This window comes from Oryx dammah, unplaced genomic scaffold (assembly GCF_014754425.2).
Source record: "Oryx dammah isolate SB20612 unplaced genomic scaffold, SCBI_Odam_1.1 HiC_scaffold_19, whole genome shotgun sequence".
NCBI lineage: Eukaryota > Metazoa > Chordata > Mammalia > Artiodactyla > Bovidae > Oryx > Oryx dammah.
The window spans coordinates 88,330,767-88,346,210 of NW_024070203.1; the positions used below are offsets into that span (position 1 = coordinate 88,330,767).

Sequence of the window (15,444 nt, forward strand, 5' to 3'; positions counted from 1 at the left end):
CAAGATAAACCAGTATCTTTATTTTTTTTCCTCTGCATTTAATTTTATTGGAACCCTTGTCACTCAGGATTTCTTTGTGAGGGGGTGGGGTAAGGATGGGTTAAGTGCTACCCCATGCAAACTGATGTCTTTCAATGTGACCTTTGTTCAGTCAACAAGTGAAAGAAAAGGAAGAAAATGGCTATCGCGTCTGTTGGTTAGAGTGAGATGGTCATTAGGATTTTGGCTTCTTATCTTTCCCGTTTTACTTGGAGTCTGTTTCGTCCTGCAAGCACACATGCTTGTTGTAGTCTACTGTTTAATTTTGTCTGTGTTTATTTTATAGATAACTGGAGCCCATGGCCTCTGCGGGTTACTTCATGTGTATATGACACACATTTTAAAGCAGCTGCTGGTGCAGTGAGAATGGATTAATATACCATAAGCAGACAGAAGATACTTCTATCTGTCCCAGTAGCAACGTGCTAATGTGGAGTTCTAAGTGGTGGTGTCTGCAAAGGAGACTGGAGAATGTGCATTGTGCCTCTCACAATCACGTGGAAAGCTCTCTGCGAGCGTGAGATTCCCAGTATTTTAAAGAAGCAGCAGCATCTGTCTTTAGCAGGTTGGCTGCTGAGAGGTAATGAGATGTTTGCAAATAAAATTCAAGTTAATATGTTAGACTTCAAATCCCTTGAGAATTAATTACTTCAGAATGCTTTCTTCTGTTTCATATCTCAGCCTTAAGGTGAAATGGATATCTTCATATGAAGACAACTGGTGAGCTGTTGCTTGCTATGAAAACACAATGAGGATGATTGAAAGCATGCGTAGTTAATATTATTGAAACTCTACTTTCTCTTAAACATGGCAACTGATATTTAGTTAAATAAATTATTAAGTAGAAAATTTATATTGTAAAGTGAGAAAAAAACCTAAAAGGTTAAAATTTTAAAGTTAAAACTTTAAAAAAGTGTTTTAAAATTACCCCCATGTTTGTTACTGGAAGCCTTCTGGTCCTGTCTGGGTTTAATGCTGACCACTGGGTAGGATGTTGGAGAGGAACAGACGGAGGGAGGAGAGAGGAGAACTGGAGCTGCAGAGCGGGAGGTTGCAGCACCCGTTCTAGGTTCAGGCCTTCCCAGGTCAGACTCCAGCCCGGCCACCTTTCAGCTGTGCGATCCTGAAGTGGTTTTTCAATTTTCCTGTGCCCTCTGATATAAAACTGATTAATAATAATAATAATAATGTCACAGGGTTTTTGAATAATCGGTAAGTTAATATTTACCGAGCACTATGGTAGTGCCTGGCTTACAGTAAATGCTAAATAGCTGGTGTTTGTCCAACAGAGTTGTAGGGGTTACAGTAATAATAGCTACCACTGCTGAGCCCATAGCACTGTGCTAAACATTTTGTGTAGATTCTCTCCTTTAGCCCTCACAAAACCCCTGTGAAGCTGGTATCATGGGTTTTTCTGGTGTCTCAGGCAGTAACGAATCTGCCTGCAATGTAGGACACCCAGGTTCAGTCCCTGGGTTGGGAAGATCCCCTGGAGGAGGAAATGGCAACCCTTTCCAGTATTCTTGACTGGGAAATCCTATGGACAGAGGAGCCTGGTGGCCTGCAGTCCAGGGGGTTGCAGAGTCAGACACAACTGAGCAACTAACACTTACCAGTTTATAGATGTGGGAACTGAGGATTAAGGTGATCAGGTAACGTGGTGACGGCCGCAGAGATATGAGTGAGCAACAATTTGGAATCAAAACGACTGGAATCTAAAGAGGTTGCTTCCTTACTCAGCTTAAAGTTTAGTATGAAGTATATAAAATAAAAAGTATGACTTCCAAAGTGGTCTAGTGTTTAAAAATCCGCCTGCCAATGCAGGGGACACGGGTTCCATCCCTGGTCTGGGAAGATGCCATATGTCATGGAGCAACTAAGCCCTCCGGCCTAGAGCCCCTGCTCTGCAACAAGAGACACCACTGCCATGGGAAGCCTGAGCTCTGGAATGAAAAGGAACACCGAGGAGTAGAGTAGCCCACCCCTCACCACAGCCAGAGAAAGCCTCCATGCAGCAGAGAAAACTGGTGCAGCCAAAAATGCAAAGTGAAAAAGTAAACCAGTAGTAAGCATTTCTATTAGTATAGGGAGCTGTACATACAACTGGGAAAAAAAAAAAAAACCCACAATAGTTCAAACATATTGCATCTCAACCAAGAATTCACTTAATACAAATATAATTTATGTAGGCTGGCTCTGCCTTTGCTTCTTGTTTTTCATTCTTAATTTTAGTGAAGAGAAATACAATGGTAGAACCTTTAACATGCTTAATGTCTTTGGAAGGAAAGTGGCAGTTTCTTGTTTTTTTTTTTTTTTTTTACACTTATAAACTGTATTTGATAAACATTATTTGTGCTGGACACGTAGAAAGTGGAACAAAGGTGTTATTCTATAGAAATCCCAGGGGGACAGTCTCAGGAAGGAAAAGAATGACATTCTCTGAACTTCCCTGTGCAATTTTGCTAAAGTTGCTTTTATCAATGGTGGGGTGAGAAGGCTGATTACAGAGGGCCAAAGAGTGACTGAGAATCGGAAAAGCAGTGAGCAGAGGCGGCTGGCTGCACCCCCTGACAACGGCTCTGGATTTAACCTGGTGGTAAGTCCCTCCCAGAGCCTACAGGGTTCATGTGGGGCTCAAGTCATTCAGGGACTAAGGCAGATTCCAACTCTTCAGTGTGAACCAAGTGGAGAGGATGGAATGCCAGTTGAGCTCTTTCAAATCCTAAAAGACAATGCTGTGAAAGCCCTGCACTTAATATGCCAGCAAATTTGGAAAACTCAGCAGTGGCCACAGGACTGGAAAAAGTCATTTTCATTCTAATCCCAAAGAAAGGCAATGCCAAAGAATGCTCAAATTACCACACAATTGCACTCACAGCCAAAGATGGAGAAGCTCTTTACAGTCAGCAAAAACAAGACTAGGAGCATACTGTCGCTCAGATCATGAACTCCTTATTGCCAAATTCAGACTGAAATTGAAAAAAGTAGGGAAAACCACTAAACCACTCACGTATGACCTAAATCAAATCCCTTACGTTTATACAGTAGAAGTGAGAAATAGATTCAAGGGATTAGATCTGATAGACAGAGTACCTGATGAACTATGGATGGAGGTTCGTGCCATTGTACAGCAGGCAGGGATCAAGACCATCCCCAAGAAAAAGAAATGCAAAAAGGCAAAATGGTTGTCTGAGGAGGCCTTACATATAGCTGAGAAAATGAGAAGCAAAAGGCAAAGGAGAAAAGGAAAGATATACCCATTTGAATGCAGAGTTTCAAAGAATAGCAACAAGAGATAAGAAAGCCTCCCTCAGTGATCAGTGCAAAGAAACAGAGGAAAACAACAGAATGGGAAAGACTAGAGATCTCTTCAAGAAAATTAGAGCTACCAAGGGAACTTTTCATGCAAAGATGGTCACAATAAAGGACAGAAATGGTATGGACCTAACAGAAGCAGAAGGTATTAAGAAGAGGTCGCAAGAATACACAGAAGAACTCTACAAGAAAGATCTTAATGACCCAGATAATCATGATGGTGTGATCACTCACCTAGAGCCAGACATCCTGGAATGTGAAGTCAAGTGGGCCTTAGGAAGCATCACTATGAACAAAGCTAGTAGAGATGATGGAATTTCAGTTGAGCTATTTCAAATCCTAAAAGACACACTTAGACAGCATATTAAAAAGCAAAGACATTACTTTGCTGGCAGGGGTCCATCTAGTCAAAGCTATGGTTTTTCCAGTAGTCATGTATGGATGTGAGAGTTCGACCATAAATAAAGCTGAGTGCCGAAAAACTGATGCTTTTGAACTGTGGTGTTGGAGAAGACTCTTGAGAGTCCCTTGGACTGCAAGGAGATCTAGCCAGTCCCTCCTAAAGAAAATCGGTCCTGAATATTCACTGGAAGGACTGATGCTGAAGCTGAAGCTCTAATACTTTGGCCACCTGATGTGAAGAACTGACTCACTGGAAAAGACTCTGATGCTGGGAAAGACTGAAGGTGGGAGGAGAAGGGGACGACAGAGGATGAGATGATTGGATGGCACCACCGACTTGATGATCATGAGTTTGAGCAAGCTCTGGGAGTCAGTGATGGACAGGGAAACCTGGCGTGCTGCAGTCCATGGGGTCACAAAGAGTTGGACACGACTGAGTGACTGAACTCAGCTGAAAGAACCCACCTGCCAATGCAGGAGACGTAAGAAATGCGAGTTTGATCCCTGGGTCAGGAAGGTCCTCTGGAGGAGGGTATGGCAACCTACTGCAGTATTCCTGCCTGGAGAATTCCATAAACAGAAGAGCCTGGCGGGCTACAGTCCATAGGATCACAAAGAGTCAGACACAACTGAAGCAACTTAGCGCACATGCATAGTTGGTAAGAAATTGACATTATTACTACAACTAATTTTAAGGAAATTTGAGACCTATATAAAAGTAGGTCTTCCTGATTAATTTTACTCATACTGATCAACATGCATTTGATCCAAGACTTTTTTATTCTCTCTGCTTTTCTGTTCACACTGTACTGGAGATATAGAAAAGTCAGTTTGCGTACTTTCAGCTCCCTTTCAATCCAATTCAGGCTGCAATTTCCTAATTGGATTTGAAGAGTTACGGGATCTTAAATCACCAGCATTTAGTACAGACTGGTCATTACAGCTTTGTTAGTATCCTTGTGCCTTAGAGAAAGCTTCTCCCTTCCTTTACATGAGGGAAACTTGACTGCCCTCTGAAGACATCTCATCCCTCCAGATTCCTCCAACCCTCTCCGCTCCTTAAGTTGGAGAGCACACTGCCTGCCCCACCCAGCATCCTCATCCATCCACACCATATTTTGGCAGCCTTTGACCACCTGTCTCAGCTTTAGGCAGACTTAGAGATCAGCTTCTGCAAAGGTTCTAAATATAATACAGTAATAATATCTACCATATACTGAATATGTGCCAGGCTAATTGCTTCCAATGTATTATGTTAAAGCTTCAGGACTCCACAGGTGGATATGCTTATTATCTTTATTTCATAGAGGAACAAACTGAGAGAGATTAAGCTACAGCTCAAGGCCTCTTGGCTGGTAAATGCCCAAATCAAGTTTTTAATGTTCCATGTGATCCCAAAGCCCATTATCTTCTATTAAAAATGTTATACTTTAAAATTAAAGTTTGTTTTTATTGAAGTAAAATAGGCACATAATTTAAAAGCCAAATAAGACTAAAAGACTTACAAACAACAAAACAGCAATTCCCTGCTCACTTCTCTTCATGCCCTTGTTGTACTTCCCTTTGGCCAACACTTTCAACCCTTATTAGTCTCCATGGGATTTAACCTCACACTTCTAAGTAATATGCTTACAGCACTGTTTCTTTTAAATTTTAACCTAAAGTTAATTAGAAATTGCATGAGGAATACATATATTTGCATTGCTATTTAAAATAGTCAAAGAGAATTGAAGTGCCTTTACTAGGAAGTTCTCTTTTCTTCCTCCCAACTGTACATCCCAACTCATTTCTTCTTTTAACAATGAAAAATCTCAAACACAAACAAATGTAGAGAAGAACATTACACTGAACTCTGTACCCACCACCCAGTGATCCTTGATCGTGTTCTGGCTTTCAGCTGTGACAAGTTGTCCTGGGCTCACTTTGTGCATTTCTTACTCCAGATCTGAAACCAAGCATTTCTCCGAGAAACTCCTTTCCTGGGAGAATCCCGTGGACAGAGGAGCCTGGTGGGGTCGCGAAGAGTCAGACATGCCTGAGCGTCTGAGCACCCTGTACTGTATTTAGAGACTTAGCAATATCTACTGACTTCTTTTTCCATAGATGAGGGTTTTACTGTCTATCATCATTCCGTGTCAATAACTATACCATGATTTAGGTTAAATCGATGTTCACTGATTACATAGCCTGTTGGGATTATGTTTCTATTCTTGCACAACTTTTTTGCCTTCCTCTGGGCTTCCAGTGTAGCTCGGTCAGTAAAGCATCTGCCTGCAATGCGGGAGACCAGGGTTCATTTCCTTGGTCGGGAAGGTCCCCTGGAAAAGGGAATGGCAACTCACTCCAATATTCTTGTCTGAAGAATCCCATAGACAGAGGAGCTTGGCAGGCTATGGTTCATGGGATCACAAGAGTCGGACACGACTTAGCTCTTTTTTTTTTTTTAAATGTAATTTTTTCCCTTTTTAATTCATTTAGCTTTCTATGTACCTTATTGTATATGCTTGTTCTCCTCAAGTCCCTCAGCTGTTTTTTTAAACGAAATTTTCTTCATAAGTACATCAGAAAATCTATCACTTTCATTTTTTGGATTGTTTTCTCCTGGACCTTTCTTTCATTCTGTTACAACCTATTCTGGTTGCTTACATGGCCTCCCATGAAGTGTTTGCCCTGGAACTTTCTTTCTCTCACCAAGGGATCCTCTTTGACATTCTTCTGTGTGAGACCTCATTTCCTCTTGGATCTTATGTCTTCCTCTTGTTGGTTTATTCCATTATTTTGAAGGAGAACGTCCTTCAGAAATTCCTGAGAAAATTCCAGAACTAGAGTTTCAAATACTTTAGTAGCATTTCAAAGAACTTCAATGTTCAGAGAGGTCTATTTATTCTACCATTGCCCTAGATTAGTGGCTTAGCTGGGTTTGGAATGCTAGACTGAAATCGCTTTTCACAAAGAATTTGATGATGGCCCTCTTTCTTTCTTTCTTTCTTTTTTTTTTAAGTTTCTAGTGTTGCCTTATAAATACAATGTTATCCTTAATAGGGGATCTTTTTATTCTCTGAATGTTTTGGGGTCTTCTCTTTATTTCAAGAGTTGTAAAATTTCATCGTGATGACCTCTGGGTGCAGCGTTTCATGTTTTTGGTCATTGTACGGGGTGCTCAATGGTTCCTTTAATCTAGATTTCAAGTCCTTCGGTTTTGCAAAATAGTTAGGTTTGTGGCTTTTATGATTTCTTCTCATCTGCCTTCGCTCATCTTTTGGGAACTTCAGTTATTAGGTATTTGCCCTGTCAGTCAAATTTCTTTGTCTTTAATTCCTTTGATGAATATTTTTTTCTCTCTAATGTTTTATTGCATTTTATTTTCCAAAACCTTCTACTTGTTGTGTTCTTTTATTAAAAAATAAAATAAAAACCTGTTTTTCCTTGATTCAGAATCCAGTATCTCTCTAAAGATATGAAGAGTATATAATTTACATGGCTTTTGTATATACATCCAAGGGTATGTGTCTGCCAAATAAAGTACAAGCCAATTCAAGTAATAACAATTGTTTAGAAAATATTATCAAGTGTTTTTGAGTTGGAGAAACAGAACTCTTCCAAAACTAACAGAATTGGTTAGCTCATACAAGAAAGCCTTTGCTGTCCATAAAAGAAGGCTTCTTGTTTCGGTAAGTTGTGCTTCACAAGAGCAATTATAAAAATGCAATGTCAACACCCATTACGTATTCCCCTTTGAAGGGAATGTTGCTGATGCAGAGCACTGGGCTGTGATCTGTGGGTTCCCTGCCTGCTTACCCAGGACGGTGAAACCCTGCAGTGAGGCGGTGTGTATTGTGACCAGGCTTTTAATCCGGAGATCTGGGCCTGCTAGCTCTCTGTAAATTTACCCACGGGCTCACATCAAAGGGGAAGTTGTGGCTATGATCATTTAAAAATGTCTATTAGTTTATATTTCACAAATATCAATAATAGAATATACCCTGTGCCATTCTATGATTTCTTTTTTTCTTTTAAGCTTCTCTGGCTTTGGGGACTTCCCTGGTGGTCCCGTGGTTAAGAATCTGCCTTGCAATGCAGGGGACTTGGATTCCATCTTGGGTCTCAGAATTAAGACCTCACGTGACTTGGAGCAACTAAGCTGGTGAGCAGCAACTACCTGAGCCCATGTGCTGTGGCGCTTGCTCGACGCAAACAGAGAGTCCAAAAGGATCTCACACAGCACAGTGAAGACCCAACACAGCCAAGGAAATAAAATAAATAATTTTAAAACGTCTCTTCTTTTTGTCTCCTAGGAAATCTGGATGCTCCATCTACTCAAACACTCAGGTCCACAATATACTTATATTCCAAGTCCAGCAGTGTTAAACATGGTCAATTAAACACTTCCACAACATGTAGTTGAATGAATCATTCTATTGGTATATCAATAAAATGAAAGGCACTGGGAACGGCCATTGTTCGATGGCCTTGTTGGTATGCTGGATTTTCTCAGCTTCCTCTTCCGACATGTAAATCTTGGTCCTCAGATAATTTTTTATATGACCCAAAACTGTTTATTATGCTTACTTTTTCTCCATTTAGGTGAAAAGCTTCTGAAGACATCAGATTTGACTCTTTTTAAAAAAATAAAATTGCTATTTCCTACTAAACACCAAACTTAATTGGTAATTTTCTTTGCCCCTTTTGCACACTCTAAAGACTTCTTCCTCTTCTTTTTATACATTTTCCTTAACTTCTGAGTCCCTAATCTTCTATGCAAAAGAACTGTTTTCTATATAGTAATACCAGTATTCTACCAGTATTCCTCAGCGTAATGTTGGAATAGCAACAATTAGAAATAAGAAGAATTTAGACCGCTGGAGTTCCTGCTCTCTCTCTCTTTCTCTGTGTGTGTGTGCTGGTAATGAGTGCATAGCTGGAGAGCCCTGCTTATCTCAAGTCACTTGCTTGAGATTCAGTGACTTAGCTCAGCTGGTAGAGAATCTGCCTGCAATGTAGGAGACCCTGGTTCAATCCCTGGGTTGGGAAGATCCACTGGAGAAGAGATAGGCTACCCACTCCAGTATTCTTGGGCTTCCCTTATGTCTCAGCAGGTAAAGAATCTGCATGCATTGAGGGAGACCTGGGTTCAATCCCTGGGTTGGGAAGATCCCCTGGAGAAGGGAAAGGCTACCCAGTGTTCTGGCCTGGAGAATTCCATGGATTGTATAGTCCATGGGGCCGCAAAGAGTCGGACACGACTGAGCAACTTTCACTTTCACATGGTATCCAGAGATGGAATTTTGCTTCTGAGTAAATCAATACTGCCCATGGCTGTTTCTATAGTTTTTAAAGAGGCCTCAGAGAAATCTGAGTTTGAATCTCAACATTACCACTTAATAATTCTGTGCGTTATTTACTTACATATAAAATAGAGATATATCTCCTCTCATCATAAAAGGGATATAAGGACTAAACAAGGTCATGCGTGCAGTGTCTAGAACAGCAACTGGAATGCTAATAAACCCTCAACAACTTTTTATTGGAATACGATTGCTTTACAATGTTGTGTTAGTTTCTGCTGTACAGTGACGTGAATCGACTATATGTACACGTACATCCCTTCCCTCTTGTTCCTCCCTCCCGTAACCCACCCCCATCACATACATCTAGGTCATCACAGAGCACCGGGCTGAGCTTCCTCTGCTTCATGGCAGGTCCCCACCAGCCATCTATTTCACACAGTAGTGTATATATGCCGACTCCAACCTCCCAACTTCATCCCGCCCTCCCTTTCCTCCACTGTGTTCACAGGTCCCCATGAAGAAAGTCAGGAAGAGAAAAAAATACTGTGTATTAGCGCACACATATGGAATCCAGAAAGATGGTACAGACGAACCTATTTCCAGGGCAGGAATAGAGGCCCATGCAAGGAGAATGAACTCCCAACAATTGATTAAAGAAACTGTAAGCTTTTTTCTAGCCTGTTTTTAAGGGGTATAAAGCAATATTGAGAAAAGGTATACTTTATCCAACTCTTTTTAGTGATTTTTTTTTGTAATTAAGCAGGAAATTACTTGAATTGCCAGAGACTACTATCTGCAAATAATCCCTTCTCATGGAAAGCAGGTAGAGAATCCAAAAAGAGAAATGGAGAAAATTTTCATCTGAGGAATACTGCCTCTTGAACATGCCAGTCTTGTTTCTTTTTCTCTGGTTGTTCCTCCTCCTGGAAGGCTCTGTATAGGAATGATGTTTACAGGACCAACTGCTCTTGCTCAGATCTTAGATTAAATTTAAATTTCTCAAAAAGAGTTCCTGACCAATCAACTCAAAGCACATCTTATCATGGTCTAGGTCTTGTTGTTCTGCATGGCAATTTACTGCCTTCTCCTGCAGTGAATGCTGGCGCTTTGTCCATCTAGGTCACTGAATCCAGTGGGCCACTGAATCCACATGCATTTAGTACAGAGCAGGCTATAAAAAAATACGTGTTGAATAAATGTTTAAATGAGTAGACCATATTTCAACTTTAAGAATGAAAAGAATAATGATGAAATAAAGTTCATGTTTTATGGAAGACAAAATCTAAACAAAAATTTTCTGTCTTTTGGGGGCTCATCCTTCCCCTTTTAGTGTGTACTGTATATCTGCTTTGATCAGACATCCTGAAGAGACAACATTTCTTCTTAGTCTGGTGAGGGGTCATGATGACTTTGTACATGTAGGGCTGGATTGTGTTAACTGTCAGAATGTCATTTCATGTATGATTCTGTCTCAGAAGCAGATGTAATTGTGCTTCACCTCTAACAGATAGAAGAGTCCTCAGAGTTTTCTGAAAGACCTCAGTTAGGCGTGAATAAAATCTTCTATTTCTTTTTTAGGTTGATTATTAATTAATCTTTCATCAACAATAGAAAGTCAGTCATTGACTTACTGCTAGTAATTCACTACTCTCTGTGTATAGAGAACCTACTTAATGATGGTGTTGGAGCAGATACTCAATAAATATTTGTTGAATAAATCAAAAAGCAGGGAGTCAATTTAGTTTGTAGTTGATGATGGAACTATAGTCACCGAGAATGTGTTTCAAAAGTAAAGTGTCAGTTGTTGGCCCCGCGATGAGTGAGATATGGTGAATAGAGGATGCCACAGTCTTTTACACCCAAGCAGTCTGTCTTCACATTTTGCTCCAACACCATCCAGGCACCTCCCTGCTATGGGCCTCAATTTCCTTTAGCAGTACCTGCATTCTGTTCCTTGAACCTTTCTGCCCCTCTAAGCTTCCAATAATCAGATCTCATATACCATATGCTCTCTCACAAAGAGGCTTGTTCAACAGACAGTGCTTTCAGCAGCTTTCCTCCTCTTTGATTTCTCATGCAATCAAATTAATAAATTAAATTATAATGTATTTTAATAAGGCTGTCCTTTGTCCATTTTTCAGTAGTGAATGGTTGACTGGCTCAAGCACCATCAGCAGAAAGCAGAAAGATAGTTTAGTAAACAGTTCAAGAATGAGCCAGTATCCATCAAAAGGCTGAAAGAGGGGTTTGATTTGGGCCCATGTCCATTGAGGCAGAAATTCCATTTTGCCACCACCCCTCCCCATCCATTGTCCAAATGATGTACTCTTGTTGACTAAGTGGGCCTAAGTGGCCCCGGTTGGGCCTTTGAAATTCCCATGGAAATTTGTAAATTCTATTTATTCTGGGAGCAGCCAGCCACAGCTAATGGCAAGCCTATAATGTTAGTGGGAAAAAAACTTTGGTGTTTTATATTGACTTGATTGAAAAACTAGGTAAACAGGAAATTGTTACACATTTTTTTATTGTTTCATAATAATTAACCTGACATTTAATGAGTAGTTGATATGCATCCAGAATTTTTATAACTGCTTAACATGTGCTTTCTTGTTTTCTCTCCTTTTTACAGGAAAGGTTTCCAGAAAGCCAGAGATCTTAGGTAAGTTTGCCAAAGGTCATTCCGGTAACAGAAAGCAGAGCCAGAAATCTGATCCCAGCTAGTCTGATCCTTATTCAGAACACTTAATCCCTGACCCACTCTTGTTCTGGCAAGAGTGTGAATGAGCAGTGATTACATGCTGATCTAAAACACAATAGCAATTGTCTCCAATGAATGTACATGTAAAATTCAAAAACACCCCTTTCCTTTTACTACAGATAATCCTCTAGATAAACACAACTCAAAGTGTATTAAAATAATTTCAAACTGTTTAATTATTTATAATAAGAAATGATATATCTCATTAAGTATTATTTCAATGATGAAGGACTATTTTGTCAATTGTTCTCTCTGAAAGGCTCTCCTGTTTTATCTTTCTGTGTGGACTTTTCTTATATGTTACCACTAGATGGTGCAGGGGTTATGCAAACACCTCAAATCTCTTAGGAGAAATTAGCCCTTAACAAAAAGAAAAAAAAAATTCAGCAGTTAGATGTCGAATTTGGATTAAGTTGAAGATAGCAATACCCTACCTAATGGCTTTCTACAGTGGGATCCTGGGTCTCCAGTTCCATCCTTTTTCCTTTCAGAATGGACATTAATATCTATTTCATTTGAGATAAAGAAGATTCGAATAACAGTCAAATGCTTCAGGAGAGTTTTTCTCAGAAAACTAATGCCCATAATTGCAGCCAGGTTTGACATTTTGAAAAAGAAGAATAAATTCCAAGACACCAAACAACAGCCTCCTCTAATTTTATGTTTTCTGGAACCTAGTAAAATCTAAAAACAGTCATTTCCTCCTAATTTTCTTCAATTAGTCTATAATAAAAATGGTCATGAATAGCCAGTTACCACTTTTTAGCAATCATCTGATCAACAAAAATTCTGATAATCTACAATTCAGGGTAGTTTAATGAGTAAGACTGGAAAATTCTTGGAAAGCTCACGAGAAGGATTTTGAAAACTCACAAGAAGTCACTTGTTTATTAATTTTTAAAAAATATTCCTCTACCAAGTAAAAACGTGCACACCGCTTCCCTTTGCAGACAGCTCTGTGACATTAAAGATGAGAACGGCATGGGTGATTATACCCACCAACACATGCATAGACAGATCCCCTCTGCTGTACAGAGTTCTGTTCTGTTTCCATATTTAAGGGTACATTATATTTGCTGAAGGGATAAGGCGGACAAAACCTCATTTTTCACCACATCAGGTGTGGTAGTGGTTGGAATGAGGTGGTGTTCAAAGTGCGTGTTAGTGGCTCCAGTCGTGTCCGCCTGTTTGTGACCCCGTGGACTGAAGCCTGTAACCCACCGGGCTCCTCTGTTCATGACGTAAATCCTTCAGTTTTTCACAAGGCCTGCAGACTCGGGAGAGAAATGATGATGACGGGATAAGAGGTATTAACGTACACTTTATGCGGAGATCGTTCCTCTAAGTTTTCCCCTCAAGTAAATATATTTGATCAGCTCTTAGCGGCTAAATTTTAAAAATACCCAGTTGTCATTTTTTTACTCTGGACAAGGTCCAGGCTTTGGGATTAAAAACATAACTGGAAATGACCTAGTCACAAACACCTGGGTGAAATATGGTGCACACAACCATTCTTGCTATCACGATGCTTATTTGCACACTTAGATGAAAACTGTTGACCCAACACCTCCCCCTTTGGTGGAATTCAGAGTTGTAACAGAGCCAGAGGCGTGGTTTGCTCACATCTTCACTTGGACTGCCACTCTCGGTCCCGAGGTGGAAGGGGGCGCCAACGCTGCGTGAATGATCGCTGTGAGCAGGGCGCTTGCTTTCCCTCTGTGGGCTCAGTTGCTTCACTCAGGTCTGACTCTTTGCGACCCTATGGGCATAGCCTTATGCTCCTCTGTCCATGGGACTCTCCGGGCAAGAATACTGGAGTGGTGGCCATTCCCTCCTCCCGAGGATCTTCCCGACCCCGGCACCAGGGACTCCGAGCCACCAGGGAAGCCCTTTCTTCCTCTATTGGGGTACTGAAGTGTAAGTTCCTCTCTAAAGATGTATCAATCTTTTTTTTTTTTTTATAATCTGTGAAAGCAAATTTGGCTTCACGTTAATTGCATTCACTGTGCTGAATTTTAGCAGCAATTGTTTTAAATTACTTTTAAATTTTAAAGTGTTCATCACTTTATTAAATATTGGTCATTTGTTCTTATGATTATCAGGCAGCTGCCAAAGTATCCAGGCACTCAGCAGGCATCTGGGGTGCCTTAAAAAAATCAGCTTTTTAAGAATACACACTAGGAGAGAACTATGAAATGTGGTGGATGGGGAGAAAAGGGATAGGAGATCAAAAGGCATCTGTGTTTCTTCTCTCTGAAGACTTCTGACGTCCACGTCATCTTCATTCTGCAGTCGGTGTCTCTGAAGATCTGCTGGAGCCACTCCCATCTTTAGTCATCAGTCTCACCTCAGCCTGCTTGTAAATGGGTCAAGACGTGCTCCAGGCCCAGGCGATGCTGGGTTATCTGTTTGGTACAGAGAGTAGAAAGGATTCAGTACACGTTTTCAGGATGTACTACTGAATGCATAAATGATTACTCATTCACCTGAAAAGAATTTTACTCCTAGAACCAATTCTTAATTGGAAATATAAAGAACATTTGATTACAGTATCATCGGTCACTTTATATCAGAATATAATGCTTCATTTTCAACAAAAGTGAAAATAATAAGGTTCTGTGTGTCTCTTTAAAACTTGGATATAATTAATCTTACAGGAAAAAAAAAGTTACTGTGTGGTTTTAGAGTTGGGAGTAGTTTGGCATCAGATCCCTGTGTTGTAGATGAAAGATCACGAAAAAAAGAGATTCCAAATGCCATATGGAGCCACCCAGGTATCTCAAATCTTCAAAGGACTACGATTAACCTTAAAATGAAAACTATTGTTTCAAGAGCCTGTCATCCAGCGTAATCTGTTTGTGTTGAAAATGTCTCTTTTTCATGGAAAAGCATGTGCTGGATTCCATGACCTGAGGGAAATGGCAAGATCTTCTTTTACTTAGAGTCTCTTTGGCATTTCCTGCTCCAGGGGGTCTTCCCAACCCAGGGATTGAACCCGCATCTCCCGCACCGGCATCCGGGTTCTTTACCACTGAGCCATCTGGGACGTTGCTAACAGTCTCTTTTGGAACCACATGCTGTAACTTCAGTGGCCATTCACCAAGTGGCCACTCAGGGCCTCCAAAGTGCAAAGGACTGGGCTCTGCCGTGCTGGTAGTTAGCCAGGCGACAGGCTATGAATTGATTACAGTTAATAAAAACCATGACAATTCAAAATTATTTCAATATGGAAAATGTCATGATAGTAAGACAGAAAAAAAACAAAAAAAGCAGTGGCTAATCAAGGAAACACCCAGCAAACAAATCCTTAAGAAAAGCCCCCAGTTACCGAGTGTGGGAAGGTAATCCCTAAAGGACTAAGGGCGTGCCTATGAGCATGTTGTGAGCTGCTCCTTCAGCTCAGTCCAGGTCAGTCGCTCAGTCGTGTCCGGCTCTTTGTGACCCCATGAATCGCAGCACGCCAGGCCTCCCTGTCCATCACCAACTCCCGGAGTTCACTCAGACTTGCGTCCATCGAGTCCGTGATGCCATCCAGCCAGCTCATCCTCTGTCGTGCTTGCCCTTCTCCTCCTGCCCCCAATCCCTCCCAGCATCAGAGTCTTTTCCAATGAGTCAACTCTTCGCATGAGGTGGCCAAAGTAC

At 40.8% G+C, this 15,444-nt stretch overlaps 1 long non-coding RNA gene across 1 annotated transcript; it reads left to right on the plus strand.

Moving 5' to 3' along the window:
* The first annotated feature begins 13,683 nt into the window (after window positions 1-13,683).
* On the plus strand, window positions 13,684-14,635 carry LOC120878525. The gene is made up of 2 exons (XR_005724565.1): window positions 13,684-13,719; window positions 13,905-14,635. It is a non-coding gene; the product is annotated as an uncharacterized LOC120878525 (long non-coding RNA).
* The last annotated feature ends 809 nt before the right edge of the window (window positions 14,636-15,444 follow it).